We start from the raw sequence: 25,502 nt of genomic DNA on the forward strand, positions 1-25,502 counted from the left end.
TTAAAACACACAGTCACAACGTGCTTTACAGACACATACACGTGCAAAATCGAAACAGATGGATTAATAAAGCAGACAAACACGACACAGAGAGAAATCAACCAAAATGAAATAAAACAGGACACGGGAAGAAGAAGGGAGGTATGCAGAAAGGCTTGCGGACGTCAATGGCCTTTGAGGCGTCTTTGAGGGAGGGACGCCCCACAACAGGGTTAATGTGGGACCTACGGCTAGTTCTGGTTAGAAGTCTAGCTGCTGTATTTTGGATTAACTGTAAACGTTTCAAAGAAGACTGACCGAGGCAGGTGTAGAGGGAGTTACAGTAGCCTAACCGGGAGAAAATGAACGCGTGGATTCATTGTTCAAGAACAACGGGGGACAATATAGGTCTTATTTTTGCAATATTTCTTAACTGAGGAAAACAGGACTGGACAAGCTCATTAACGGGACGGTCAAGCGTCGTATACTGGTCGAAGGTGATACCTTTAGAAGACCTTTGGCCGTGGACTTAAACGTTGGGGTGAAGCGGGCCGATGAACTGAGTAGCAGCGGTGACAAGGATCGGTGCTCCCACACATCTTGTTACGGACAGCTGTTTTTGCTTTTCACAAACACACGAGGCTCTGCCAAACTGCAAAGCCTGCCAAAAATAGATTTAACTCGTGGGTGTTCCTCTCCACGGAAGTCTTTAGTAAAAGGCGAAAGACTTGTACGTTATGAAGAGAAACCAGAGTAAGTACGGCCCGCTCCTCGACAGCAGCCGAAGGAGCCCAGTCGTCCCAGCCACAACCTTCACGGTGAGCCTCACTCACGCCTCCCGGGCCACACCCATTCCCCTACCCCGCACTGCGCTTCAGGGAGTTTTGGGCGCCGGGATTGCTCGTCTGTCACGTCGTTGCCACTAGACCTTCTGGGGCCTGTACTACGAAGCAGGTTCTACACGCCGGGGACATATTTTCCTTAGCTGGCCTCCCCGAGCCTAACATTGGCCACCCGGATAACCAGTACTAGGAAGCTGCCTATCCACGAGGTCAAACGCGACAAAGAAGACCAGGAAATGCAGCCAAAGTACTACCGTCCCCCTCAGGCGCTGGAGAGGAGCAGGAGACATCAGAAGCGGATCAAAATGTGGAAACGCTTCACGATTTTGCGTGTCATCCTTTCGCAGGGGCCATGCTAATCTTCTCTGTATCGAATCCAATTTTTCATACGTGCTGCCGTAGCAAGCACACAAGTCCTCAGGCGCTGCTTCCCTTTTACTACCCCGTGGGCAGAATGGCCCCTTGACCGCGGTGCAGTCTGGAGGATAAGCACGACAAGCGCGAGGGATGGGGCCTTTCTGTCGTTGACATCGCTGTGTTTTAAGTTGCTATCAACTGCCTGCTACTTCTTCGCGCATGCTTGTGAAAATCACAAAGTGGGTAAGGCCAGAAATGGCCTGGTGCCAAATGAGGGGGCCACGCACAATTTGTCTGTCACGCAGGAGGCTTCATTTGGGCCCCAAAGCTAAGCATCCACTCCTATGACGCATGACAGGACGGCTCTGAGCATCTGCCTGTGGCGTGTGTCCGACCTTGGTTGTCGCCCTTCTCTGAAAGCCAGCAGGGGGTGCCGGACTAGATGGCCCATTGGGTCAAAGAGGCCCTTTTTCGGGTAAGGCCGAGCCGACGACATTCTTGAGAATGTCGCGTTCGGTATGCACAATATATATATTCTACATGTAACCGGCAAGAAACTTTGTCAGAGAGCAGGAACCTGTGATTGACATACCCCGCCGCAATGCTGAGGATTGGTTTTCAGACGCGGGCTACCAGACAACAAAAGTAGGCAGGTGGCCGCAGACACTCCAGTGAGGACAAACGCAGGGAAAATGCTGTGCAGATTCCACGTGTATTTCGCAGCTATTTGCAACACGGCAACGTTCCCTCTCTGTCATGTTTGTCTGCTAATCAAATCAGAGGTGCAAATCTCACTCTGTGTCACTCTACATTGCACGCCGCACTTTTGCCCCAGTTGTCACGGCTGATATGCAGCCATCTGAGACGGGCAGACTGAGGAGGCTGCTGCATTTCCTCTGAGTAATTGGCATTCCACAAAGCAGAGAGAAGGGTGCACCGTTCCCAGCGGCACTGCAATGCCGGGTCGATGCGTGGAGTGAACGGAGCAAGCCCCTTTTTCAACTCCAAGTGCAAAAAATCCTTTTAATATGTTGTCCCCTTATAGAGGACGTATCAGATATTAAACTGATAAGAACAGATACTACACTTGATCTTAGCCAAAAGGCCGAGAAGCGATGAACCCTTGCTGTTTGCTGCCCCGCCCCACCTCCTGCACAGTTCTGGCTCGTCGTGGTGCAGTCGTTTCAAACGACCGCAAGAACGACTGCCGCTTGGCAGCTCCGCCCAGGAGCTCCTTGGTAAGTAGGTAAGTAAATAAGTAAGTAAGTCAGCTTTTGTTCATACAGCACTTTTTAAAACACACAGTCACAACGTGCTTTACAGACACATACACGTGCAAAATCGAAACAGATGGATTAATAAAGCAGACAAACACGACACAGAGAGAAATCAACCAAAATGAAATAAAACAGGACACGGGAAGAAGAAGGGAGGTATGCAGAAAGGCTTGCGGACGTCAATGGCCTTTGAGGCGTCTTTGAGGGAGGGACGCCCCACAACAGGGTTAATGTGGGACCTACGGCTAGTTCTGGTTAGAAGTCTAGCTGCTGTATTTTGGATTAACTGTAAACGTTTCAAAGAAGACTGACCGAGGCAGGTGTAGAGGGAGTTACAGTAGCCTAACCGGGAGAAAATGAACGCGTGGATTCATTGTTCAAGAACAACGGGGGACAATATAGGTCTTATTTTTGCAATATTTCTTAACTGAGGAAAACAGGACTGGACAAGCTCATTAACGGGACGGTCAAGCGTCGTATACTGGTCGAAGGTGATACCTTTAGAAGACCTTTGGCCGTGGACTTAAACGTTGGGGTGAAGCGGGCCGATGAACTGAGTAGCAGCGGTGACAAGGATCGGTGCTCCCACACATCTTGTTACGGACAGCTGTTTTTGCTTTTCACAAACACACGAGGCTCTGCCAAACTGCAAAGCCTGCCAAAAATAGATTTAACTCGTGGGTGTTCCTCTCCACGGAAGTCTTTAGTAAAAGGCGAAAGACTTGTACGTTATGAAGAGAAACCAGAGTAAGTACGGCCCGCTCCTCGACAGCAGCCGAAGGAGCCCAGTCGTCCCAGCCACAACCTTCACGGTGAGCCTCACTCACGCCTCCCGGGCCACACCCATTCCCCTACCCCGCACTGCGCTTCAGGGAGTTTTGGGCGCCGGGATTGCTCGTCTGTCACGTCGTTGCCACTAGACCTTCTGGGGCCTGTACTACGAAGCAGGTTCTACACGCCGGGGACATATTTTCCTTAGCTGGCCTCCCCGAGCCTAACATTGGCCACCCGGATAACCAGTACTAGGAAGCTGCCTATCCACGAGGTCAAACGCGACAAAGAAGACCAGGAAATGCAGCCAAAGTACTACCGTCCCCCTCAGGCGCTGGAGAGGAGCAGGAGACATCAGAAGCGGATCAAAATGTGGAAACGCTTCACGATTTTGCGTGTCATCCTTTCGCAGGGGCCATGCTAATCTTCTCTGTATCGAATCCAATTTTTCATACGTGCTGCCGTAGCAAGCACACAAGTCCTCAGGCGCTGCTTCCCTTTTACTACCCCGTGGGCAGAATGGCCCCTTGACCGCGGTGCAGTCTGGAGGATAAGCACGACAAGCGCGAGGGATGGGGCCTTTCTGTCGTTGACATCGCTGTGTTTTAAGTTGCTATCAACTGCCTGCTACTTCTTCGTGCATGCTTGTGAAAATCACAAAGTGGGTAAGGCCAGAAATGGCCTGGTGCCAAATGAGGGGGCCACGCACAATTTGTCTGTCACGCAGGAGGCTTCATTTGGGCCCCAAAGCTAAGCATCCACTCCTATGACGCATGACAGGACGGCTCTGAGCATCTGCCTGTGGCGTGTGTCCGACCTTGGTTGTCGCCCTTCTCTGAAAGCCAGCAGGGGGTGCCGGACTAGATGGCCCATTGGGTCAAAGAGGCCCTTTTTCGGGTAAGGCCGAGCCGACGACATTCTTGAGAATGTCGCGTTCGGTATGCACAATATATATATTCTACATGTAACCGGCAAGAAACTTTGTCAGAGAGCAGGAACCTGTGATTGACATACCCCGCCGCAATGCTGAGGATTGGTTTTCAGACGCGGGCTACCAGACAACAAAAGTAGGCAGGTGGCCGCAGACACTCCAGTGAGGACAAACGCAGGGAAAATGCTGTGCAGATTCCACGTGTATTTCGCAGCTATTTGCAACACGGCAACGTTCCCTCTCTGTCATGTTTGTCTGCTAATCAAATCAGAGGTGCAAATCTCACTCTGTGTCACTCTACATTGCACGCCGCACTTTTGCCCCAGTTGTCACGGCTGATATGCAGCCATCTGAGACGGGCAGACTGAGGAGGCTGCTGCATTTCCTCTGAGTAATTGGCATTCCACAAAGCAGAGAGAAGGGTGCACCGTTCCCAGCGGCACTGCAATGCCGGGTCGATGCGTGGAGTGAACGGAGCAAGCCCCTTTTTCAACTCCAAGTGCAAAAAATCCTTTTAATATGTTGTCCCCTTATAGAGGACGTATCAGATATTAAACTGATAAGAACAGATACTACACTTGATCTTAGCCAAAAGGCCGAGAAGCGATGAACCCTTGCTGTTTGCTGCCCCGCCCCACCTCCTGCACAGTTCTGGCTCGTCGTGGTGCAGTCGTTTCAAACGACCGCAAGAACGACTGCCGCTTGGCAGCTCCGCCCAGGAGCTCCTTGGTAAGTAGGTAAGTAAATAAGTAAGTAAGTCAGCTTTTGTTCATACAGCACTTTTTAAAACACACAGTCACAACGTGCTTTACAGACACATACACGTGCAAAATCGAAACAGATGGATTAATAAAGCAGACAAACACGACACAGAGAGAAATCAACCAAAATGAAATAAAACAGGACACGGGAAGAAGAAGGGAGGTATGCAGAAAGGCTTGCGGACGTCAATGGCCTTTGAGGCGTCTTTGAGGGAGGGACGCCCCACAACAGGGTTAATGTGGGACCTACGGCTAGTTCTGGTTAGAAGTCTAGCTGCTGTATTTTGGATTAACTGTAAACGTTTCAAAGAAGACTGACCGAGGCAGGTGTAGAGGGAGTTACAGTAGCCTAACCGGGAGAAAATGAACGCGTGGATTCATTGTTCAAGAACAACGGGGGACAATATAGGTCTTATTTTTGCAATATTTCTTAACTGAGGAAAACAGGACTGGACAAGCTCATTAACGGGACGGTCAAGCGTCGTATACTGGTCGAAGGTGATACCTTTAGAAGACCTTTGGCCGTGGACTTAAACGTTGGGGTGAAGCGGGCCGATGAACTGAGTAGCAGCGGTGACAAGGATCGGTGCTCCCACACATCTTGTTACGGACAGCTGTTTTTGCTTTTCACAAACACACGAGGCTCTGCCAAACTGCAAAGCCTGCCAAAAATAGATTTAACTCGTGGGTGTTCCTCTCCACGGAAGTCTTTAGTAAAAGGCGAAAGACTTGTACGTTATGAAGAGAAACCAGAGTAAGTACGGCCCGCTCCTCGACAGCAGCCGAAGGAGCCCAGTCGTCCCAGCCACAACCTTCACGGTGAGCCTCACTCACGCCTCCCGGGCCACACCCATTCCCCTACCCCGCACTGCGCTTCAGGGAGTTTTGGGCGCCGGGATTGCTCGTCTGTCACGTCGTTGCCACTAGACCTTCTGGGGCCTGTACTACGAAGCAGGTTCTACACGCCGGGGACATATTTTCCTTAGCTGGCCTCCCCGAGCCTAACATTGGCCACCCGGATAACCAGTACTAGGAAGCTGCCTATCCACGAGGTCAAACGCGACAAAGAAGACCAGGAAATGCAGCCAAAGTACTACCGTCCCCCTCAGGCGCTGGAGAGGAGCAGGAGACATCAGAAGCGGATCAAAATGTGGAAACGCTTCACGATTTTGCGTGTCATCCTTTCGCAGGGGCCATGCTAATCTTCTCTGTATCGAATCCAATTTTTCATACGTGCTGCCGTAGCAAGCACACAAGTCCTCAGGCGCTGCTTCCCTTTTACTACCCCGTGGGCAGAATGGCCCCTTGACCGCGGTGCAGTCTGGAGGATAAGCACGACAAGCGCGAGGGATGGGGCCTTTCTGTCGTTGACATCGCTGTGTTTTAAGTTGCTATCAACTGCCTGCTACTTCTTCGCGCATGCTTGTGAAAATCACAAAGTGGGTAAGGCCAGAAATGGCCTGGTGCCAAATGAGGGGGCCACGCACAATTTGTCTGTCACGCAGGAGGCTTCATTTGGGCCCCAAAGCTAAGCATCCACTCCTATGACGCATGACAGGACGGCTCTGAGCATCTGCCTGTGGCGTGTGTCCGACCTTGGTTGTCGCCCTTCTCTGAAAGCCAGCAGGGGGTGCCGGACTAGATGGCCCATTGGGTCAAAGAGGCCCTTTTTCGGGTAAGGCCGAGCCGACGACATTCTTGAGAATGTCGCGTTCGGTATGCACAATATATATATTCTACATGTAACCGGCAAGAAACTTTGTCAGAGAGCAGGAACCTGTGATTGACATACCCCGCCGCAATGCTGAGGATTGGTTTTCAGACGCGGGCTACCAGACAACAAAAGTAGGCAGGTGGCCGCAGACACTCCAGTGAGGACAAACGCAGGGAAAATGCTGTGCAGATTCCACGTGTATTTCGCAGCTATTTGCAACACGGCAACGTTCCCTCTCTGTCATGTTTGTCTGCTAATCAAATCAGAGGTGCAAATCTCACTCTGTGTCACTCTACATTGCACGCCGCACTTTTGCCCCAGTTGTCACGGCTGATATGCAGCCATCTGAGACGGGCAGACTGAGGAGGCTGCTGCATTTCCTCTGAGTAATTGGCATTCCACAAAGCAGAGAGAAGGGTGCACCGTTCCCAGCGGCACTGCAATGCCGGGTCGATGCGTGGAGTGAACGGAGCAAGCCCCTTTTTCAACTCCAAGTGCAAAAAATCCTTTTAATATGTTGTCCCCTTATAGAGGACGTATCAGATATTAAACTGATAAGAACAGATACTACACTTGATCTTAGCCAAAAGGCCGAGAAGCGATGAACCCTTGCTGTTTGCTGCCCCGCCCCACCTCCTGCACAGTTCTGGCTCGTCGTGGTGCAGTCGTTTCAAACGACCGCAAGAACGACTGCCGCTTGGCAGCTCCGCCCAGGAGCTCCTTGGTAAGTAGGTAAGTAAATAAGTAAGTAAGTCAGCTTTTGTTCATACAGCACTTTTTAAAACACACAGTCACAACGTGCTTTACAGACACATACACGTGCAAAATCGAAACAGATGGATTAATAAAGCAGACAAACACGACACAGAGAGAAATCAACCAAAATGAAATAAAACAGGACACGGGAAGAAGAAGGGAGGTATGCAGAAAGGCTTGCGGACGTCAATGGCCTTTGAGGCGTCTTTGAGGGAGGGACGCCCCACAACAGGGTTAATGTGGGACCTACGGCTAGTTCTGGTTAGAAGTCTAGCTGCTGTATTTTGGATTAACTGTAAACGTTTCAAAGAAGACTGACCGAGGCAGGTGTAGAGGGAGTTACAGTAGCCTAACCGGGAGAAAATGAACGCGTGGATTCATTGTTCAAGAACAACGGGGGACAATATAGGTCTTATTTTTGCAATATTTCTTAACTGAGGAAAACAGGACTGGACAAGCTCATTAACGGGACGGTCAAGCGTCGTATACTGGTCGAAGGTGATACCTTTAGAAGACCTTTGGCCGTGGACTTAAACGTTGGGGTGAAGCGGGCCGATGAACTGAGTAGCAGCGGTGACAAGGATCGGTGCTCCCACACATCTTGTTACGGACAGCTGTTTTTGCTTTTCACAAACACACGAGGCTCTGCCAAACTGCAAAGCCTGCCAAAAATAGATTTAACTCGTGGGTGTTCCTCTCCACGGAAGTCTTTAGTAAAAGGCGAAAGACTTGTACGTTATGAAGAGAAACCAGAGTAAGTACGGCCCGCTCCTCGACAGCAGCCGAAGGAGCCCAGTCGTCCCAGCCACAACCTTCACGGTGAGCCTCACTCACGCCTCCCGGGCCACACCCATTCCCCTACCCCGCACTGCGCTTCAGGGAGTTTTGGGCGCCGGGATTGCTCGTCTGTCACGTCGTTGCCACTAGACCTTCTGGGGCCTGTACTACGAAGCAGGTTCTACACGCCGGGGACATATTTTCCTTAGCTGGCCTCCCCGAGCCTAACATTGGCCACCCGGATAACCAGTACTAGGAAGCTGCCTATCCACGAGGTCAAACGCGACAAAGAAGACCAGGAAATGCAGCCAAAGTACTACCGTCCCCCTCAGGCGCTGGAGAGGAGCAGGAGACATCAGAAGCGGATCAAAATGTGGAAACGCTTCACGATTTTGCGTGTCATCCTTTCGCAGGGGCCATGCTAATCTTCTCTGTATCGAATCCAATTTTTCATACGTGCTGCCGTAGCAAGCACACAAGTCCTCAGGCGCTGCTTCCCTTTTACTACCCCGTGGGCAGAATGGCCCCTTGACCGCGGTGCAGTCTGGAGGATAAGCACGACAAGCGCGAGGGATGGGGCCTTTCTGTCGTTGACATCGCTGTGTTTTCAGTTGCTATCAACTGCCTGCTACTTCTTCGCGCATGCTTGTGAAAATCACAAAGTGGGTAAGGCCAGAAATGGCCTGGTGCCAAATGAGGGGGCCACGCACAATTTGTCTGTCACGCAGGAGGCTTCATTTGGGCCCCAAAGCTAAGCATCCACTCCTATGACGCATGACAGGACGGCTCTGAGCATCTGCCTGTGGCGTGTGTCCGACCTTGGTTGTCGCCCTTCTCTGAAAGCCAGCAGGGGGTGCCGGACTAGATGGCCCATTGGGTCAAAGAGGCCCTTTTTCGGGTAAGGCCGAGCCGACGACATTCTTGAGAGTGTCGCGTTCGGTATGCACAATATATATATTCTACATGTAACCGGCAAGAAACTTTGTCAGAGAGCAGGAACCTGTGATTGACATACCCCGCCGCAATGCTGAGGATTGGTTTTCAGACGCGGGCTACCAGACAACAAAAGTAGGCAGGTGGCCGCAGACACTCCAGTGAGGACAAAGGCAGGGAAAATGCTGTGCAGATTCCAGGTGTATTTCGCAGCTATTTGCAACACGGCAACGTTCCCTCTCTGTCATGTTTGTCTGCTAATCAAATCAGAGGTGCAAATCTCACTCTGTGTCACTCTACATTGCACGCCGCACTTTTGCCCCAGTTGTCATGGCTGATATGCAGCCATCTGAGACGGGCAGACTGAGGAGGCTGCTGCATTTCTTCTGAGTAATTGGCATTCCACAAAGCAGAGAGAAGGGTGCACCGTTCCCAGCGGCACTGCAATGCCGGGTCGATGCGTGGAGTGAACGGAGCAAGCCCCTTTTTCAACTCCAAGTGCAAAAAATCCTTTTAATATGTTGTCCCCTTATAGAGGACGTATCAGATATTAAACTGATAAGAACAGATACTACACTTGATCTTAGCCAAAAGGCCGAGAAGCGATGAACCCTTGCTGTTTGCTGCCCCGCCCCACCTCCTGCACAGTTCTGGCTCGTCGTGGTGCAGTCGTTTCAAACGACCGCAAGAACGACTGCCGCTTGGCAGCTCCGCCCAGGAGCTCCTTGGTAAGTAGGTAAGTAAGTAAGTAAGTAAGTAAATAAGTAAGTAAGTGAGCTTTTGTTCATACAGCACTTTTTAAAACACACAGTCACAACGTGCTTTACAGACACATACACGTGCAAAATCGAAACAGATGGATTAATAAAACAGACAAACACGACACAGAGAGAAATCAACCAAAATGAATTAAAACAGGACACGGGAAGAAGAAGGGAGGTATGCAGAAAGGCTTGCGGACGTCAATGGCCTTTGAGGCGTCTTTGAGGGAGGGACGCCCCACAACAGGGTTAATGTGGGACCTACGGCTAGTTCTGGTTAGAAGTCTAGCTGCTGTATTTTGGATTAACTGTAAACGTTTCAAAGAAGACTGACCGAGGCAGGTGTAGAGGGAGTTACAGTAGCCTAACCGGGAGAAAATGAACGCGTGGATTCATTGTTCAAGAACAACGGGGGACAATATAGGTCTTATTTTTGCAATATTTCTTAACTGAGGAAAACAGGACTGGACAAGCTCATTAACGGGACGGTCAAGCGTCGTATACTGGTCGAAGGTGATACCTTTAGAAGACCTTTGGCCGTGGACTTAAACGTTGGGGTGAAGCGGGCCGATGAACTGAGTAGCAGCGGTGACAAGGATCGGTGCTCCCACACATCTTGTTACGGACAGCTGTTTTTGCTTTTCACAAACACACGAGGCTCTGCCAAACTGCAAAGCCTGCCAAAAATAGATTTAACTCGTGGGTGTTCCTCTCCACGGAAGTCTTTAGTAAAAGGCGAAAGACTTGTACGTTATGAAGAGAAACCAGAGTAAGTACGGCCCGCTCCTCGACAGCAGCCGAAGGAGCCCAGTCGTCCCAGCCACAACCTTCACGGTGAGCCTCACTCACGCCTCCCGGGCCACACCCATTCCCCTACCCCGCACTGCGCTTCAGGGAGTTTTGGGCGCCGGGATTGCTCGTCTGTCACGTCGTTGCCACTAGACCTTCTGGGGCCTGTACTACGAAGCAGGTTCTACACGCCGGGGACATATTTTCCTTAGCTGGCCTCCCCGAGCCTAACATTGGCCACCCGGATAACCAGTACTAGGAAGCTGCCTATCCACGAGGTCAAACGCGACAAAGAAGACCAGGAAATGCAGCCAAAGTACTACCGTCCCCCTCAGGCGCTGGAGAGGAGCAGGAGACATCAGAAGCGGATCAAAATGTGGAAACGCTTCACGATTTTGCGTGTCATCCTTTCGCAGGGGCCATGCTAATCTTCTCTGTATCGAATCCAATTTTTCATACGTGCTGCCGTAGCAAGCACACAAGTCCTCAGGCGCTGCTTCCCTTTTACTACCCCGTGGGCAGAATGGCCCCTTGACCGCGGTGCAGTCTGGAGGATAAGCACGACAAGCGCGAGGGATGGGGCCTTTCTGTCGTTGACATCGCTGTGTTTTCAGTTGCTATCAACTGCCTGCTACTTCTTCGCGCATGCTTGTGAAAATCACAAAGTGGGTAAGGCCAGAAATGGCCTGGTGCCAAATGAGGGGGCCACGCACAATTTGTCTGTCACGCAGGAGGCTTCATTTGGGCCCCAAAGCTAAGCATCCACTCCTATGACGCATGACAGGACGGCTCTGAGCATCTGCCTGTGGCGTGTGTCCGACCTTGGTTGTCGCCCTTCTCTGAAAGCCAGCAGGGGGTGCCGGACTAGATGGCCCATTGGGTCAAAGAGGCCCTTTTTCGGGTAAGGCCGAGCCGACGACATTCTTGAGAGTGTCGCGTTCGGTATGCACAATATATATATTCTACATGTAACCGGCAAGAAACTTTGTCAGAGAGCAGGAACCTGTGATTGACATACCCCGCCGCAATGCTGAGGATTGGTTTTCAGACGCGGGCTACCAGACAACAAAAGTAGGCAGGTGGCCGCAGACACTCCAGTGAGGACAAAGGCAGGGAAAATGCTGTGCAGATTCCAGGTGTATTTCGCAGCTATTTGCAACACGGCAACGTTCCCTCTCTGTCATGTTTGTCTGCTAATCAAATCAGAGGTGCAAATCTCACTCTGTGTCACTCTACATTGCACGCCGCACTTTTGCCCCAGTTGTCATGGCTGATATGCAGCCATCTGAGACGGGCAGACTGAGGAGGCTGCTGCATTTCTTCTGAGTAATTGGCATTCCACAAAGCAGAGAGAAGGGTGCACCGTTCCCAGCGGCACTGCAATGCCGGGTCGATGCGTGGAGTGAACGGAGCAAGCCCCTTTTTCAACTCCAAGTGCAAAAAATTCTTTTAATATGTTGTCCCCTTATAGAGGACGTATCAGATATTAAACTGATAAGAACAGATACTACACTTGATCTTAGCCAAAAGGCCGAGAAGCGATGAACCCTTGCTGTTTGCTGCCCCGCCCCACCTCCTGCACAGTTCTGGCTCGTCGTGGTGCAGTCGTTTCAAACGACCGCAAGAACGACTGCCGCTTGGCAGCTCCGCCCAGGAGCTCCTTGGTAAGTAGGTAAGTAAGTAAGTAAGTAAGTAAGTAAGTAAATAAGTAAGTAAGTGAGCTTTTGTTCATACAGCACTTTTTGAAACACACAGTCACAACGTGCTTTACAGACACATACACGTGCAAAATCGAAACAGATGGATTAATAAAACAGACAAACACGACACAGAGAGAAATCAACCAAAATGAATTAAAACAGGACACGGGAAGAAGAAGGGAGGTATGCAGAAAGGCTTGCGGACGTCAATGGCCTTTGAGGCGTCTTTGAGGGAGGGACGCCCCACAACAGGGTTAATGTGGGACCTACGGCTAGTTCTGGTTAGAAGTCTAGCTGCTGTATTTTGGATTAACTGTAAACGTTTCAAAGAAAACTGACCGAGGCAGGTGTAGAGGGAGTTACAGTAGCCTAACCGGGAGAAAATGAACGCGTGGATTCATTGTTCAAGAACAACGGGGGACAATATAGGTCTTATTTTTGCAATATTTCTTAACTGAGGAAAACAGGACTGGACAAGCTCATTAACGGGACGGTCAAGCGTCGTATACTGGTCGAAGGTGATACCTTTAGAAGACCTTTGGCCGTGGACTTAAACGTTGGGGTGAAGCGGGCCGATGAACTGAGTAGCAGCGGTGACAAGGATCGGTGCTCCCACACATCTTGTTACGGACAGCTGTTTTTGCTTTTCACAAACACACGAGGCTCTGCCAAACTGCAAAGCCTGCCAAAAATAGATTTAACTCGTGGGTGTTCCTCTCCACGGAAGTCTTTAGTAAAAGGCGAAAGACTTGTACGTTATGAAGAGAAACCAGAGTAAGTACGGCCCGCTCCTCGACAGCAGCCGAAGGAGCCCAGTCGTCCCAGCCACAACCTTCACGGTGAGCCTCACTCACGCCTCCCGGGCCACACCCATTCCCCTACCCCGCACTGCGCTTCAGGGAGTTTTGGGCGCCGGGATTGCTCGTCTGTCACGTCGTTGCCACTAGACCTTCTGGGGCCTGTACTACGAAGCAGGTTCTACACGCCGGGGACATATTTTCCTTAGCTGGCCTCCCCGAGCCTAACATTGGCCACCCGGATAACCAGTACTAGGAAGCTGCCTATCCACGAGGTCAAACGCGACAAAGAAGACCAGGAAATGCAGCCAAAGTACTACCGTCCCCCTCAGGCGCTGGAGAGGAGCAGGAGACATCAGAAGCGGATCAAAATGTGGAAACGCTTCACGATTTTGCGTGTCATCCTTTCGCAGGGGCCATGCTAATCTTCTCTGTATCGAATCCAATTTTTCATACGTGCTGCCGTAGCAAGCACACAAGTCCTCAGGCGCTGCTTCCCTTTTACTACCCCGTGGGCAGAATGGCCCCTTGACCGCGGTGCAGTCTGGAGGATAAGCACGACAAGCGCGAGGGATGGGGCCTTTCTGTCGTTGACATCGCTGTGTTTTCAGTTGCTATCAACTGCCTGCTACTTCTTCGCGCATGCTTGTGAAAATCACAAAGTGGGTAAGGCCAGAAATGGCCTGGTGCCAAATGAGGGGGCCACGCACAATTTGTCTGTCACGCAGGAGGCTTCATTTGGGCCCCAAAGCTAAGCATCCACTCCTATGACGCATGACAGGACGGCTCTGAGCATCTGCCTGTGGCGTGTGTCCGACCTTGGTTGTCGCCCTTCTCTGAAAGCCAGCAGGGGGTGCCGGACTAGATGGCCCATTGGGTCAAAGAGGCCCTTTTTCGGGTAAGGCCGAGCCGACGACATTCTTGAGAATGTCGCGTTCGGTATGCACAATATATATATTCTACATGTAACCGGCAAGAAACTTTGTCAGAGAGCAGGAACCTGTGATTGACATACCCCGCCGCAATGCTGAGGATTGGTTTTCAGACGCGGGCTACCAGACAACAAAAGTAGGCAGGTGGCCGCAGACACTCCAGTGAGGACAAACGCAGGGAAAATGCTGTGCAGATTCCACGTGTATTTCGCAGCTATTTGCAACACGGCAACGTTCCCTCTCTGTCATGTTTGTCTGCTAATCAAATCAGAGGTGCAAATCTCACTCTGTGTCACTCTACATTGCACGCCGCACTTTTGCCCCAGTTGTCACGGCTGATATGCAGCCATCTGAGACGGGCAGACTGAGGAGGCTGCTGCATTTCCTCTGAGTAATTGGCATTCCACAAAGCAGAGAGAAGGGTGCACCGTTCCCAGCGGCACTGCAATGCCGGGTCGATGCGTGGAGTGAACGGAGCAAGCCCCTTTTTCAACTCCAAGTGCAAAAAATCCTTTTAATATGTTGTCCCCTTATAGAGGACGTATCAGATATTAAACTGATAAGAACAGATACTACACTTGATCTTAGCCAAAAGGCCGAGAAGCGATGAACCCTTGCTGTTTGCTGCCCCGCCCCACCTCCTGCACAGTTCTGGCTCGTCGTGGTGCAGTCGTTTCAAACGACCGCAAGAACGACTGCCGCTTGGCAGCTCCGCCCAGGAGCTCCTTGGTAAGTAGGTAAGTAAATAAGTAAGTAAGTCAGCTTTTGTTCATACAGCACTTTTTAAAACACACAGTCACAACGTGCTTTACAGACACATACACGTGCAAAATCGAAACAGATGGATTAATAAAGCAGACAAACACGACACAGAGAGAAATCAACCAAAATGAAATAAAACAGGACACGGGAAGAAGAAGGGAGGTATGCAGAAAGGCTTGCGGACGTCAATGGCCTTTGAGGCGTCTTTGAGGGAGGGACGCCCCACAACAGGGTTAATGTGGGACCTACGGCTAGTTCTGGTTAGAAGTCTAGCTGCTGTATTTTGGATTAACTGTAAACGTTTCAAAGAAGACTGACCGAGGCAGGTGTAGAGGGAGTTACAGTAGCCTAACCGGGAGAAAATGAACGCGTGGATTCATTGTTCAAGAACAACGGGGGACAATATAGGTCTTATTTTTGCAATATTTCTTAACTGAGGAAAACAGGACTGGACAAGCTCATTAACGGGACGGTCAAGCGTCGTATACTGGTCGAAGGTGATACCTTTAGAAGACCTTTGGCCGTGGACTTAAACGTTGGGGTGAAGCGGGCCGATGAACTGAGTAGCAGCGGTGACAAGGATCGGTGCTCCCACACATCTTGTTACGGACAGCTGTTTTTGCTTTTCACAAACACACGAGGCTCTGCCAAACTGCAAAGCCTGCCAAAAATAGATTTAACTCGTGGGTGTTCCTCTCCACGGAAGTCTTTAGTAAAAGGCGAAAGACTTGTACGTTATGAAGAGAAACCAGAGTAAGTACGGCCCGCTCCTCGACAGCAGCCGAAGGAGCCCAGTCGTCCCAGCCACAACCTTCACGGTGAGCCTCACTCACGCCTCCCGGGCCACACCCATTCCCCTACCCCCGCACTGCGCTTCAGGGAGTTTTGGGCGCCGGGATTGCTCGTCTGTCACGTCGTTGCCACTAGACCTTCTGGGGCCTGTACTACGAAGCAGGTTCTACACGCCGGGGACATATTTTCCTTAGCTGGCCTCCCCGAGCCTAACATTGGCCACCCGGATAACCAGTACTAGGAAGCTGCCTATCCACGAGGTCAAACGCGACAAAGAAGACCAGGAAATGCAGCCAAAGTACTACCGTCCCCCTCAGGCGCTGGAGAGAAGCAGGAGACATCAGAAGCGGATCAAAATGTGGAAACGCTTCACGATTTTGCGTGTCATCCTTTCGCAGGGGCCATGCTAATCTTCTCTGTATCGAATCCAATTTTTCATACGTGCTGCCGTAGCAAGCACACAAGTCCTCAGGCGCTGCTTCCCTTTTACTACCCCGTGGGCAGAATGGCCCCTTGACCGCGGTGCAGTCTGGAGGATAAGCACGACAAGCGCGAGGGATGGGGCCTTTCTGTCGTTGACATCGCTGTGTTTTCAGTTGCTATCAACTGCCTGCTACTTCTTCGCGCATGCTTGTGAAAATCACAAAGTGGGTAAGGCCAGAAATGGCCTGGTGCCAAATGAGGGGGCCACGCACAATTTGTCTGTCACGCAGGAGGCTTCATTTGGGCCCCAAAGCTAAGCATCCACTCCTATGACGCATGACAGGACGGCTCTGAGCATCTGCCTGTGGCGTGTGTCCGACCTTGGTTGTCGCCCTTCTCTGAAAGCCAGCAGGGTGTGCCGGACTAGATGGCCCATTGGGTCAAAGAGGCCCTTTTTCGGGTAAGGCCGAGCCGACGACATTCTTGAGAATGTCGCGTTCGGTATGCACAATATATATATTCTACATGTAACCGGCAAGAAACTTTGTCAGAGAGCAGGAACCTGTGATTGACATACCCCGCCGCAATGCTGAGGATTGGTTTTCAGACGCGGGCTACCAGACAACAAAAGTAGGCAGGTGGCCGCAGACACTCCAGTGAGGACAAACGCAGGGAAAATGCTGTGCAGATTCCACGTGTATTTCGCAGCTATTTGCAACACGGCAACGTTCCCTCTCTGTCATGTTTGTCTGCTAATCAAATCAGAGGTGCAAATCTCACTCTGTGTCACTCTACATTGCACGCCGCACTTTTGCCCCAGTTGTCACGGCTGATATGCAGCCATCTGAGACGGGCAGACTGAGGAGGCTGCTGCATTTCTTCTGAGTAATTGGCATTCCACAAAGCAGAGAGAAGGGTGCACCGTTCCCAGCGGCACTGCAATGCCGGGTCGATGCGTGGAGTGAACGGAGCAAGCCCCTTTTTCAACTCCAAGTGCAAAAAATCCTTTTAATATGTTGTCCCCTTATAGAGGACGTATCAGATATTAAACTGATAAGAACAGATACTACACTTGATCTTAGCCAAAAGGCCGAGAAGCGATGAACCCTTGCTGTTTGCTGCCCCGCCCCACCTCCTGCACAGTTCTGGCTCGTCGTGGTGCAGTCGTTTCAAACGACCGCAAGAACGACTGCCGCTTGGCAGCTCCGCCCAGGAGCTCCTTGGTAAGTAGGTAAGTAAATAAGTAAGTAAGTCAGCTTTTGTTCATACAGCACTTTTTAAAACACACAGTCACAACGTGCTTTACAGACACATACACGTGCAAAATCGAAACAGATGGATTAATAAAGCAGACAAACACGACACAGAGAGAAATCAACCAAAATGAAATAAAACAGGACACGGGAAGAAGAAGGGAGGTATGCAGAAAGGCTTGCGGACGTCAATGGCCTTTGAGGCGTCTTTGAGGGAGGGACGCCCCACAACAGGGTTAATGTGGGACCTACGGCTAGTTCTGGTTAGAAGTCTAGCTGCTGTATTTTGGATTAACTGTAAACGTTTCAAAGAAGACTGACCGAGGCAGGTGTAGAGGGAGTTACAGTAGCCTAACCGGGAGAAAATGAACGCGTGGATTCATTGTTCAAGAACAACGGGGGACAATATAGGTCTTATTTTTGCAATATTTCTTAACTGAGGAAAACAGGACTGGACAAGCTCATTAACGGGACGGTCAAGCGTCGTATACTGGTCGAAGGTGATACCTTTAGAAGACCTTTGGCCGTGGACTTAAACGTTGGGGTGAAGCGGGCCGATGAACTGAGTAGCAGCGGTGACAAGGATCGGTGCTCCCACACATCTTGTTACGGACAGCTGTTTTTGCTTTTCACAAACACACGAGGCTCTGCCAAACTGCAAAGCCTGCCAAAAATAGATTTAACTCGTGGGTGTTCCTCTCCACGGAAGTCTTTAGTAAAAGGCGAAAGACTTGTACGTTATGAAGAGAAACCAGAGTAAGTACGGCCCGCTCCTCGACAGCAGCCGAAGGAGCCCAGTCGTCCCAGCCACAACCTTCACGGTGAGCCTCACTCACGCCTCCCGGGCCACACCCATTCCCCTACCCCCGCACTGCGCTTCAGGGAGTTTTGGGCGCCGGGATTGCTCGTCTGTCACGTCGTTGCCACTAGACCTTCTGGGGCCTGTACTACGAAGCAGGTTCTACACGCCGGGGACATATTTTCCTTAGCTGGCCTCCCCGAGCCTAACATTGGCCACCCGGATAACCAGTACTAGGAAGCTGCCTATCCACGAGGTCAAACGCGACAAAGAAGACCAGGAAATGCAGCCAAAGTACTACCGTCCCCCTCAGGCGCTGGAGAGAAGCAGGAGACATCAGAAGCGGATCAAAATGTGGAAACGCTTCACGATTTTGCGTGTCATCCTTTCGCAGGGGCCATGCTAATCTTCTCTGTATCGAATCCAATTTTTCATACGTGCTGCCGTAGCAAGCACACAAGTCCTCAGGCGCTGCTTCCCTTTTACTACCCCGTGGGCAGAATGGCCCCTTGACCGCGGTGCAGTCTGGAGGATAAGCACGACAAGCGCGAGGGATGGGGCCTTTCTGTCGTTGACATCGCTGTGTTTTCAGTTGCTATCAACTGCCTGCTACTTCTTCGCGCATGCTTGTGAAAATCACAAAGTGGGTAAGGCCAGAAATGGCCTGGTGCCAAATGAGGGGGCCACGCACAATTTGTCTGTCACGCAGGAGGCTTCATTTGGGCCCCAAAGCTAAGCATCCACTCCTATGACGCATGACAGGACGGCTCTGAGCATCTGCCTGTGGCGTGTGTCCGACCTTGGTTGTCGCCCTTCTCTGAAAGCCAGCAGGGTGTGCCGGACTAGATGGCCCATTGGGTCAAAGAGGCCCTTTTTCGGGTAAGGCCGAGCCGACGACATTCTTGAGAATGTCGCGTTCGGTATGCACAATATATATATTCTACATGTAACCGGCAAGAAACTTTGTCAGAGAGCAGGAACCTGTGATTGACATACCCCGCCGCAATGCTGAGGATTGGTTTTCAGACGCGGGCTACCAGACAACAAAAGTAGGCAGGTGGCCGCAGACACTCCAGTGAGGACAAACGCAGGGAAAATGCTGTGCAGATTCCACGTGTATTTCGCAGCTATTTGCAACACGGCAACGTTCCCTCTCTGTCATGTTTGTCTGCTAATCAAATCAGAGGTGCAAATCTCACTCTGTGTCACTCTACATTGCACGCCGCACTTTTGCCCCAGTTGTCACGGCTGATATGCAGCCATCTGAGACGGGCAGACTGAGGAGGCTGCTGCATTTCTTCTGAGTAATTGGCATTCCACAAAGCAGAGAGAAGGGTGCACCGTTCCCAGCGGCACTGCAATGCCGGGTCGATGCGTGGAGTGAACGGAGCAAGCCCCTTTTTCAACTCCAAGTGCAAAAAATCCTTTTAATATGTTGTCCCCTTATAGAGGACGTATCAGATATTAAACTGATAAGAACAGATACTACACTTGATCTTAGCCAAAAGGCCGAGAAGCGATGAACCCTTGCTGTTTGCTGCCCCGCCCCACCTCCTGCACAGTTCTGGCTCGTCGTGGTGCAGTCGTTTCAAACGACCGCAAGAACGACTGCCGCTTGGCAGCTCCGCCCAGGAGCTCCTTGGTAAGTAGGTAAGTAAGTAAGTAAGTAAGTAAGTAAGTAAATAAGTGAGCTTTTGTTCATACAGCACTTTTTAAAACACACAGTCACAACGTGCTTTACAGACACATACACGTGCAAAATCGAAACAGATGGATTAATAAAACAGACAAACACGACACAGAGAGAAATCAACCAAAATGAATTAAAACAGGACACGGGAAGAAGAAGGGAGGTATGCAGAAAGGCTTGCGGACGTCAATGGCCTTTGAGGCGTCTTTGAGGGAGGGACGCCCCACAACAGGGTTAATGTGGGACCTACGGCTAGTTCTGGTTAGAAGTCTAGCTGCTGTATTTTGGATTAACTGTAAACGTTTCAAAGAAGACTGACCGAGGCAGGTGTAGAGGGAGTTACAGTAGCCTAACCGGGAGAAAATGAACGCGTGGATTCATTGTTCAAGAACAACGGGGGACAATATAGGTCTTATTTTTGCAATATTTCTTAACTGAGGAAAACAGGACTGGACAAGCTCATTAACGGGACGGTCAAGCGTCGTATACTGGTCGAAGGTGATACCTTTAGAAGACCTTTGGCCGTGGACTTAAACGTTGGGGTGAAGCGGGCCGATGAACTGAGTAGCAGCGGTGACAAGGATCGGTGCTCCCACACATCTTGTTACGGACAGCTGTTTTTGCTTTTCACAAACACACGAGGCTCTGCCAAACTGCAAAGCCTGCCAAAAATAGATTTAACTCGTGGGTGTTCCTCTCCACGGAAGTCTTTAGTAAAAGGCGAAAGACTTGTACGTTATGAAGAGAAACCAGAGTAAGTACGGCCCGCTCCTCGACAGCAGCCGAAGGAGCCCAGTCGTCCCAGCCACAACCTTCACGGTGAGCCTCACTCACGCCTCCCGGGCCACACCCATTCCCCTACCCCCGCACTGCGCTTCAGGGAGTTTTGGGCGCCGGGATTGCTCGTCTGTCACGTCGTTGCCACTAGACCTTCTGGGGCCTGTACTACGAAGCAGGTTCTACACGCCGGGGACATATTTTCCTTAGCTGGCCTCCCCGAGCCTAACATTGGCCACCCGGATAACCAGTACTAGGAAGCTGCCTATCCACGAGGTCAAACGCGACAAAGAAGACCAGGAAATGCAGCCAAAGTACTACCGTCCCCCTCAGGCGCTGGAGAGGAGCAGGAGACATCAGAAGCGGATCAAAATGTGGAAACGCTTCACGATTTTGCGTGTCATCCTTTCGCAGGGGCCATGCTAATCTTCTCTGTATCGAATCCAATTTTTCATACGTGCTGCCGTAGCAAGCACACAAGTCCTCAGGCGCTGCTTCCCTTTTACTACCCCGTGGGCAGAATGGCCCCTTGACCGCGGTGCAGTCTGGAGGATAAGCACGACAAGCGCGAGGGATGGGGCCTTTCTGTCGTTGACATCGCTGTGTTTTCAGTTGCTATCAACTGCCTGCTACTTCTTCGCGCATGCTTGTGAAAATCACAAAGTGGGTAAGGCCAGAAATGGCCTGGTGCCAAATGAGGGGGCCACGCACAATTTGTCTGTCACGCAGGAGGCTTCATTTGGGCCCCAAAGCTAAGCATCCACTCCTATGACGCATGACAGGACGGCTCTGAGCATCTGCCTGTGGCGTGTGTCCGACCTTGGTTGTCGCCCTTCTCTGAAAGCCAGCAGGGTGTGCCGGACTAGATGGCCCATTGGGTCAAAGAGGCCCTTTTTCGGGTAAGGCCGAGCCAACGACATTCTTGAGAATGTCGCGTTCGGTATGCACAATATATATATTCTACATGTAACCGGCAAGAAACTTTGTCAGAGAGCAGGAACCTGTGATTGACATACCCCGCCGCAATGCTGAGGATTGGTTTTCAGACGCGGGCTACCAGACAACAAAAGTAGGCAGGTGGCCGCAGACACTCCAGTGAGGACAAACGCAGGGAAAATGCTGTGCAGATTCCACGTGTATTTCGCAGCTATTTGCAACACGGCAACGTTCCCTCTCTGTCATGTTTGTCTGCTAATCAAATCAGAGGTGCAAATCTCACTCTGTGTCACTCTACATTGCACGCCGCACTTTTGCCCCAGTTGTCACGGCTGATATGCAGCCATCTGAGACGGGCAGACTGAGGAGGCTGCTGCATTTCTTCTGAGTAATTGGCATTCCACAAAGCAGAGAGAAGGGTGCACCGTTCCCAGCGGCACTGCAATGCCGGGTCGATGCGTGGAGTGAACGGAGCAAGCCCCTTTTTCAACTCCAAGTGCAAAAAATCCTTTTAATATGTTGTCCCCTTATAGAGGACGTATCAGATATTAAACTGATAAGAACAGATACTACACTTGATCTTAGCCAAAAGGCCGAGAAGCGATGAACCCTTGCTGTTTGCTGCCCCGCCCCACCTCCTGCACAGTTCTGGCTCGTCGTGGTGCAGTCGTTTCAAACGACCGCAAGAACGACTGCCGCTTGGCAGCTCCGCCCAGGAGCTCCTTGGTAAGTAGGTAAGTAAATAAGTAAGTAAGTCAGCTTTTGTTCATACAGCACTTTTTAAAACACACAGTCACAACGTGCTTTACAGACACATACACGTGCAAAATCGAAACAGATGGATTAATAAAGCAGACAAACACGACACAGAGAGAAATCAACCAAAATGAAATAAAACAGGACACGGGAAGAAGAAGGGAGGTATGCAGAAAGGCTTGCGGACGTCAATGGCCTTTGAGGCGTCTTTGAGGGAGGGACGCCCCACAACAGGGTTAATGTGGGACCTACGGCTAGTTCTGGTTAGAAGTCTAGCTGCTGTATTTTGGATTAACTGTAAACGTTTCAAAGAAGACTGACCGAGGCAGGTGTAGAGGGAGTTACAGTAGCCTAACCGGGAGAAAATGAACGCGTGGATTCATTGTTCAAGAACAACGGGGGACAATATAGGTCTTATTTTTGCAATATTTCTTAACTGAGGAAAACAGGACTGGACAAGCTCATTAACGGGACGGTCAAGCGTCGTATACTGGTCGAAGGTGATACCTTTAGAAGACCTTTGGCCGTGGACTTAAACGTTGGGGTGAAGCGGGCCGATGAACTGAGTAGCAGCGGTGACAAGGATCGGTGCTCCCACACATCTTGTTACGGACAGCTGTTTTTGCTTTTCACAAACACACGAGGCTCTGCCAAACTGCAAAGCCTGCCAAAAATAGATTTAACTCGTGGGTGTTCCTCTCCACGGAAGTCTTTAGTAAAAGGCGAAAGACTTGTACGTTATGAAGAGAAACCAGAGTAAGTACGGCCCGCTCCTCGACAGCAGCCGAAGGAGCCCAGTCGTCCCAGCCACAACCTTCACGGTGAGCCTCACTCACGCCTCCCGGGCCACACCCATTCCCCTACCCCGCACTGCGCTTCAGGGAGTTTTGGGCGCCGGGATTGCTCGTCTGTCACGTCGTTGCCACTAGACCTTCTGGGGCCTGTACTACGAAGCAGGTTCTACACGCCGGGGACATATTTTCCTTAGCTGGCCTCCCCGAGCCTAACATTGGCCACCCGGATAACCAGTACTAGGAAGCTGCCTATCCACGAGGTCAAACGCGACAAAGAAGACCAGGAAATGCAGCCAAAGTACTACTGTCCCCCTCAGGCGCTGGAGAGGAGCAGGAGACATCAGAAGCGGATCAAAATGTGGAAACGCTTCACGATTTTGCGTGTCATCCTTTCGCAGGGGCCATGCTAATCTTCTCTGTATCGAATCCAATTTTTCATACGTGCTGCCGTAGCAAGCACACAAGTCCTCAGGCGCTGCTTCCCTTTTACTACCCCGTGGGCAGAATGGCCCCTTGACCGCGGTGCAGTCTGGAGGATAAGCACGACAAGCGCGAGGGATGGGGCCTTTCTGTCGTTGACATCGCTGTGTTTTAAGTTGCTATCAACTGCCTGCTACTTCTTCGCGCATGCTTGTGAAAATCACAAAGTGGGTAAGGCCAGAAATGGCCTGGTGCCAAATGAGGGGGCCACGCACAATTTGTCTGTCACGCAGGAGGCTTCATTTGGGCCCCAAAGCTAAGCATCCACTCCTATGACGCATGACAGGACGGCTCTGAGCATCTGCCTGTGGCGTGTGTCCGACCTTGGTTGTCGCCCTTCTCTGAAAGCCAGCAGGGGGTGCCGGACTAGATGGCCCATTGGGTCAAAGAGGCCCTTTTTCGGGTAAGGCCGAGCCGACGACATTCTTGAGAATGTCGCGTTCGGTATGCACAATATATATATTCTACATGTAACCGGCAAGAAACTTTGTCAGAGAGCAGGAACCTGTGATTGACATACCCCGCCGCAATGCTGGGGATTGGTTTTCAGACGCGGGTTACCAGACAACAAAAGTAGGCAGGTGGCCGCAGACACTCCAGTGAGGACAAACGCAGGGAAAATGCTGTGCAGATTCCACGTGTATTTCGCAGCTATTTGCAACACGGCAACGTTCCCTCTCTGTCATGTTTGTCTGCTAATCAAATCAGAGGTGCAAATCTCACTCTGTGTCACTCTACATTGCACGCCGCACTTTTGCCCCAGTTGTCACGGCTGATATGCAGCCATCTGAGACGGGCAGACTGAGGAGGCTGCTGCATTTCTTCTGAGTAATTGGCATTCCACAAAGCAGAGAGAAGGGTGCACCGTTCCCAGCGGCACTGCAATGCCGGGTCGATGCGTGGAGTGAACGGAGCAAGCCCCTTTTTCAACTCCAAGTGCAAAAAATCCTTTTAATATGTTGTCCCCTTATAGAGGACGTATCAGATATTAAACTGATAAGAACAGATACTACACTTGATCTTAGCCAAAAGGCCGAGAAGCGATGAACCCTTGCTGTTTGCTGCCCCGCCCCACCTCCTGCACAGTTCTGGCTCGTCGTGGTGCAGTCGTTTCAAACGACCGCAAGAACGACTGCCGCTTGGCAGCTCCGCCCAGGAGCTCCTTGGTAAGTAGGTAAGTAAATAAGTAAGTAAGTCAGCTTTTGTTCATACAGCACTTTTTAAAACACACAGTCACAACGTGCTTTACAGACACATACACGTGCAAAATCGAAACAGATGGATTAATAAAGCAGACAAACACGACACAGAGAGAAATCAACCAAAATGAAATAAAACAGGACACGGGAAGAAGAAGGGAGGTATGCAGAAAGGCTTGCGGACGTCAATGGCCTTTGAGGCGTCTTTGAGGGAGGGACGCCCCACAACAGGGTTAATGTGGGACCTACGGCTAGTTCTGGTTAGAAGTCTAGCTGCTGTATTTTGGATTAACTGTAAACGTTTCAAAGAAGACTGACCGAGGCAGGTGTAGAGGGAGTTACAGTAGCCTAACCGGGAGAAAATGAACGCGTGGATTCATTGTTCAAGAACAACGGGGGACAATATAGGTCTTATTTTTGCAATATTTCTTAACTGAGGAAAACAGGACTGGACAAGCTCATTAACGGGACGGTCAAGCGTCGTATACTGGTCGAAGGTGATACCTTTAGAAGACCTTTGGCCGTGGACTTAAACGTTGGGGTGAAGCGGGCCGATGAACTGAGTAGCAGCGGTGACAAGGATCGGTGCTCCCACACATCTTGTTACGGACAGCTGTTTTTGCTTTTCACAAACACACGAGGCTCTGCCAAACTGCAAAGCCTGCCAAAAATAGATTTAACTCGTGGGTGTTCCTCTCCACGGAAGTCTTTAGTAAAAGGCGAAAGACTTGTACGTTATGAAGAGAAACCAGAGTAAGTACGGC

At 50.8% G+C, this 25,502-nt stretch overlaps 31 non-coding genes across 31 annotated transcripts; all 31 read right to left on the reverse strand.

Annotated features, from left to right (window-relative positions):
• Positions 1-620: 620 nt before the first annotated feature.
• On the reverse strand, positions 621-736 carry LOC122991357. Its single transcript, XR_006405757.1, has one exon. It is a non-coding gene; the product is annotated as a U5 spliceosomal RNA (small nuclear RNA).
• Positions 737-1,123: 387 nt separating this feature from the next.
• On the reverse strand, positions 1,124-1,230 carry LOC122991435. Its single transcript, XR_006405832.1, has one exon. It is a non-coding gene; the product is annotated as a U6 spliceosomal RNA (small nuclear RNA).
• An 874-nt stretch (positions 1,231-2,104) lies between these two features.
• LOC122991178 lies at positions 2,105-2,295 on the reverse strand. Its single transcript, XR_006405596.1, has one exon. It is a non-coding gene; the product is annotated as a U2 spliceosomal RNA (small nuclear RNA).
• A 795-nt stretch (positions 2,296-3,090) lies between these two features.
• On the reverse strand, positions 3,091-3,206 carry LOC122991358. Its single transcript, XR_006405758.1, has one exon. It is a non-coding gene; the product is annotated as a U5 spliceosomal RNA (small nuclear RNA).
• A 387-nt stretch (positions 3,207-3,593) lies between these two features.
• On the reverse strand, positions 3,594-3,700 carry LOC122991436. The gene has a single exon (XR_006405833.1). It is a non-coding gene; the product is annotated as a U6 spliceosomal RNA (small nuclear RNA).
• Positions 3,701-4,574: 874 nt separating this feature from the next.
• On the reverse strand, positions 4,575-4,765 carry LOC122991179. The gene has a single exon (XR_006405597.1). It is a non-coding gene; the product is annotated as a U2 spliceosomal RNA (small nuclear RNA).
• Positions 4,766-5,560: 795 nt separating this feature from the next.
• On the reverse strand, positions 5,561-5,676 carry LOC122991359. The gene has a single exon (XR_006405759.1). It is a non-coding gene; the product is annotated as a U5 spliceosomal RNA (small nuclear RNA).
• A 387-nt stretch (positions 5,677-6,063) lies between these two features.
• Positions 6,064-6,170, reverse strand: LOC122991437. The gene has a single exon (XR_006405834.1). It is a non-coding gene; the product is annotated as a U6 spliceosomal RNA (small nuclear RNA).
• An 874-nt stretch (positions 6,171-7,044) lies between these two features.
• On the reverse strand, positions 7,045-7,235 carry LOC122991181. The gene has a single exon (XR_006405598.1). It is a non-coding gene; the product is annotated as a U2 spliceosomal RNA (small nuclear RNA).
• A 795-nt stretch (positions 7,236-8,030) lies between these two features.
• Positions 8,031-8,146, reverse strand: LOC122991361. Its single transcript, XR_006405761.1, has one exon. It is a non-coding gene; the product is annotated as a U5 spliceosomal RNA (small nuclear RNA).
• Positions 8,147-8,533: 387 nt separating this feature from the next.
• On the reverse strand, positions 8,534-8,640 carry LOC122991438. The gene has a single exon (XR_006405835.1). It is a non-coding gene; the product is annotated as a U6 spliceosomal RNA (small nuclear RNA).
• Positions 8,641-9,514: 874 nt separating this feature from the next.
• On the reverse strand, positions 9,515-9,705 carry LOC122991182. The gene has a single exon (XR_006405599.1). It is a non-coding gene; the product is annotated as a U2 spliceosomal RNA (small nuclear RNA).
• An 811-nt stretch (positions 9,706-10,516) lies between these two features.
• LOC122991362 lies at positions 10,517-10,632 on the reverse strand. Its single transcript, XR_006405762.1, has one exon. It is a non-coding gene; the product is annotated as a U5 spliceosomal RNA (small nuclear RNA).
• Positions 10,633-11,019: 387 nt separating this feature from the next.
• LOC122991439 lies at positions 11,020-11,126 on the reverse strand. The gene has a single exon (XR_006405836.1). It is a non-coding gene; the product is annotated as a U6 spliceosomal RNA (small nuclear RNA).
• Positions 11,127-12,000: 874 nt separating this feature from the next.
• On the reverse strand, positions 12,001-12,191 carry LOC122991148. Its single transcript, XR_006405567.1, has one exon. It is a non-coding gene; the product is annotated as a U2 spliceosomal RNA (small nuclear RNA).
• An 819-nt stretch (positions 12,192-13,010) lies between these two features.
• On the reverse strand, positions 13,011-13,126 carry LOC122991363. The gene has a single exon (XR_006405763.1). It is a non-coding gene; the product is annotated as a U5 spliceosomal RNA (small nuclear RNA).
• Positions 13,127-13,513: 387 nt separating this feature from the next.
• LOC122991441 lies at positions 13,514-13,620 on the reverse strand. Its single transcript, XR_006405838.1, has one exon. It is a non-coding gene; the product is annotated as a U6 spliceosomal RNA (small nuclear RNA).
• An 874-nt stretch (positions 13,621-14,494) lies between these two features.
• Positions 14,495-14,685, reverse strand: LOC122991183. Its single transcript, XR_006405600.1, has one exon. It is a non-coding gene; the product is annotated as a U2 spliceosomal RNA (small nuclear RNA).
• Positions 14,686-15,480: 795 nt separating this feature from the next.
• Positions 15,481-15,596, reverse strand: LOC122991364. The gene has a single exon (XR_006405764.1). It is a non-coding gene; the product is annotated as a U5 spliceosomal RNA (small nuclear RNA).
• A 388-nt stretch (positions 15,597-15,984) lies between these two features.
• Positions 15,985-16,091, reverse strand: LOC122991442. The gene has a single exon (XR_006405839.1). It is a non-coding gene; the product is annotated as a U6 spliceosomal RNA (small nuclear RNA).
• An 874-nt stretch (positions 16,092-16,965) lies between these two features.
• On the reverse strand, positions 16,966-17,156 carry LOC122991184. The gene has a single exon (XR_006405601.1). It is a non-coding gene; the product is annotated as a U2 spliceosomal RNA (small nuclear RNA).
• Positions 17,157-17,951: 795 nt separating this feature from the next.
• Positions 17,952-18,067, reverse strand: LOC122991365. The gene has a single exon (XR_006405765.1). It is a non-coding gene; the product is annotated as a U5 spliceosomal RNA (small nuclear RNA).
• Positions 18,068-18,455: 388 nt separating this feature from the next.
• LOC122991443 lies at positions 18,456-18,562 on the reverse strand. The gene has a single exon (XR_006405840.1). It is a non-coding gene; the product is annotated as a U6 spliceosomal RNA (small nuclear RNA).
• Positions 18,563-19,436: 874 nt separating this feature from the next.
• LOC122991185 lies at positions 19,437-19,627 on the reverse strand. The gene has a single exon (XR_006405602.1). It is a non-coding gene; the product is annotated as a U2 spliceosomal RNA (small nuclear RNA).
• An 811-nt stretch (positions 19,628-20,438) lies between these two features.
• Positions 20,439-20,554, reverse strand: LOC122991366. The gene has a single exon (XR_006405766.1). It is a non-coding gene; the product is annotated as a U5 spliceosomal RNA (small nuclear RNA).
• A 388-nt stretch (positions 20,555-20,942) lies between these two features.
• Positions 20,943-21,049, reverse strand: LOC122991444. The gene has a single exon (XR_006405841.1). It is a non-coding gene; the product is annotated as a U6 spliceosomal RNA (small nuclear RNA).
• Positions 21,050-21,923: 874 nt separating this feature from the next.
• Positions 21,924-22,114, reverse strand: LOC122991188. The gene has a single exon (XR_006405604.1). It is a non-coding gene; the product is annotated as a U2 spliceosomal RNA (small nuclear RNA).
• A 795-nt stretch (positions 22,115-22,909) lies between these two features.
• On the reverse strand, positions 22,910-23,025 carry LOC122991367. Its single transcript, XR_006405767.1, has one exon. It is a non-coding gene; the product is annotated as a U5 spliceosomal RNA (small nuclear RNA).
• Positions 23,026-23,412: 387 nt separating this feature from the next.
• On the reverse strand, positions 23,413-23,519 carry LOC122991445. Its single transcript, XR_006405842.1, has one exon. It is a non-coding gene; the product is annotated as a U6 spliceosomal RNA (small nuclear RNA).
• Positions 23,520-24,393: 874 nt separating this feature from the next.
• On the reverse strand, positions 24,394-24,584 carry LOC122991189. Its single transcript, XR_006405605.1, has one exon. It is a non-coding gene; the product is annotated as a U2 spliceosomal RNA (small nuclear RNA).
• Positions 24,585-25,379: 795 nt separating this feature from the next.
• LOC122991369 lies at positions 25,380-25,495 on the reverse strand. Its single transcript, XR_006405768.1, has one exon. It is a non-coding gene; the product is annotated as a U5 spliceosomal RNA (small nuclear RNA).
• Positions 25,496-25,502: the final 7 nt, after the last annotated feature.

The sequence above is a fragment of the Thunnus albacares genome, chromosome 10 (genome assembly GCF_914725855.1).
Source record: "Thunnus albacares chromosome 10, fThuAlb1.1, whole genome shotgun sequence".
NCBI lineage: Eukaryota > Metazoa > Chordata > Actinopteri > Scombriformes > Scombridae > Thunnus > Thunnus albacares.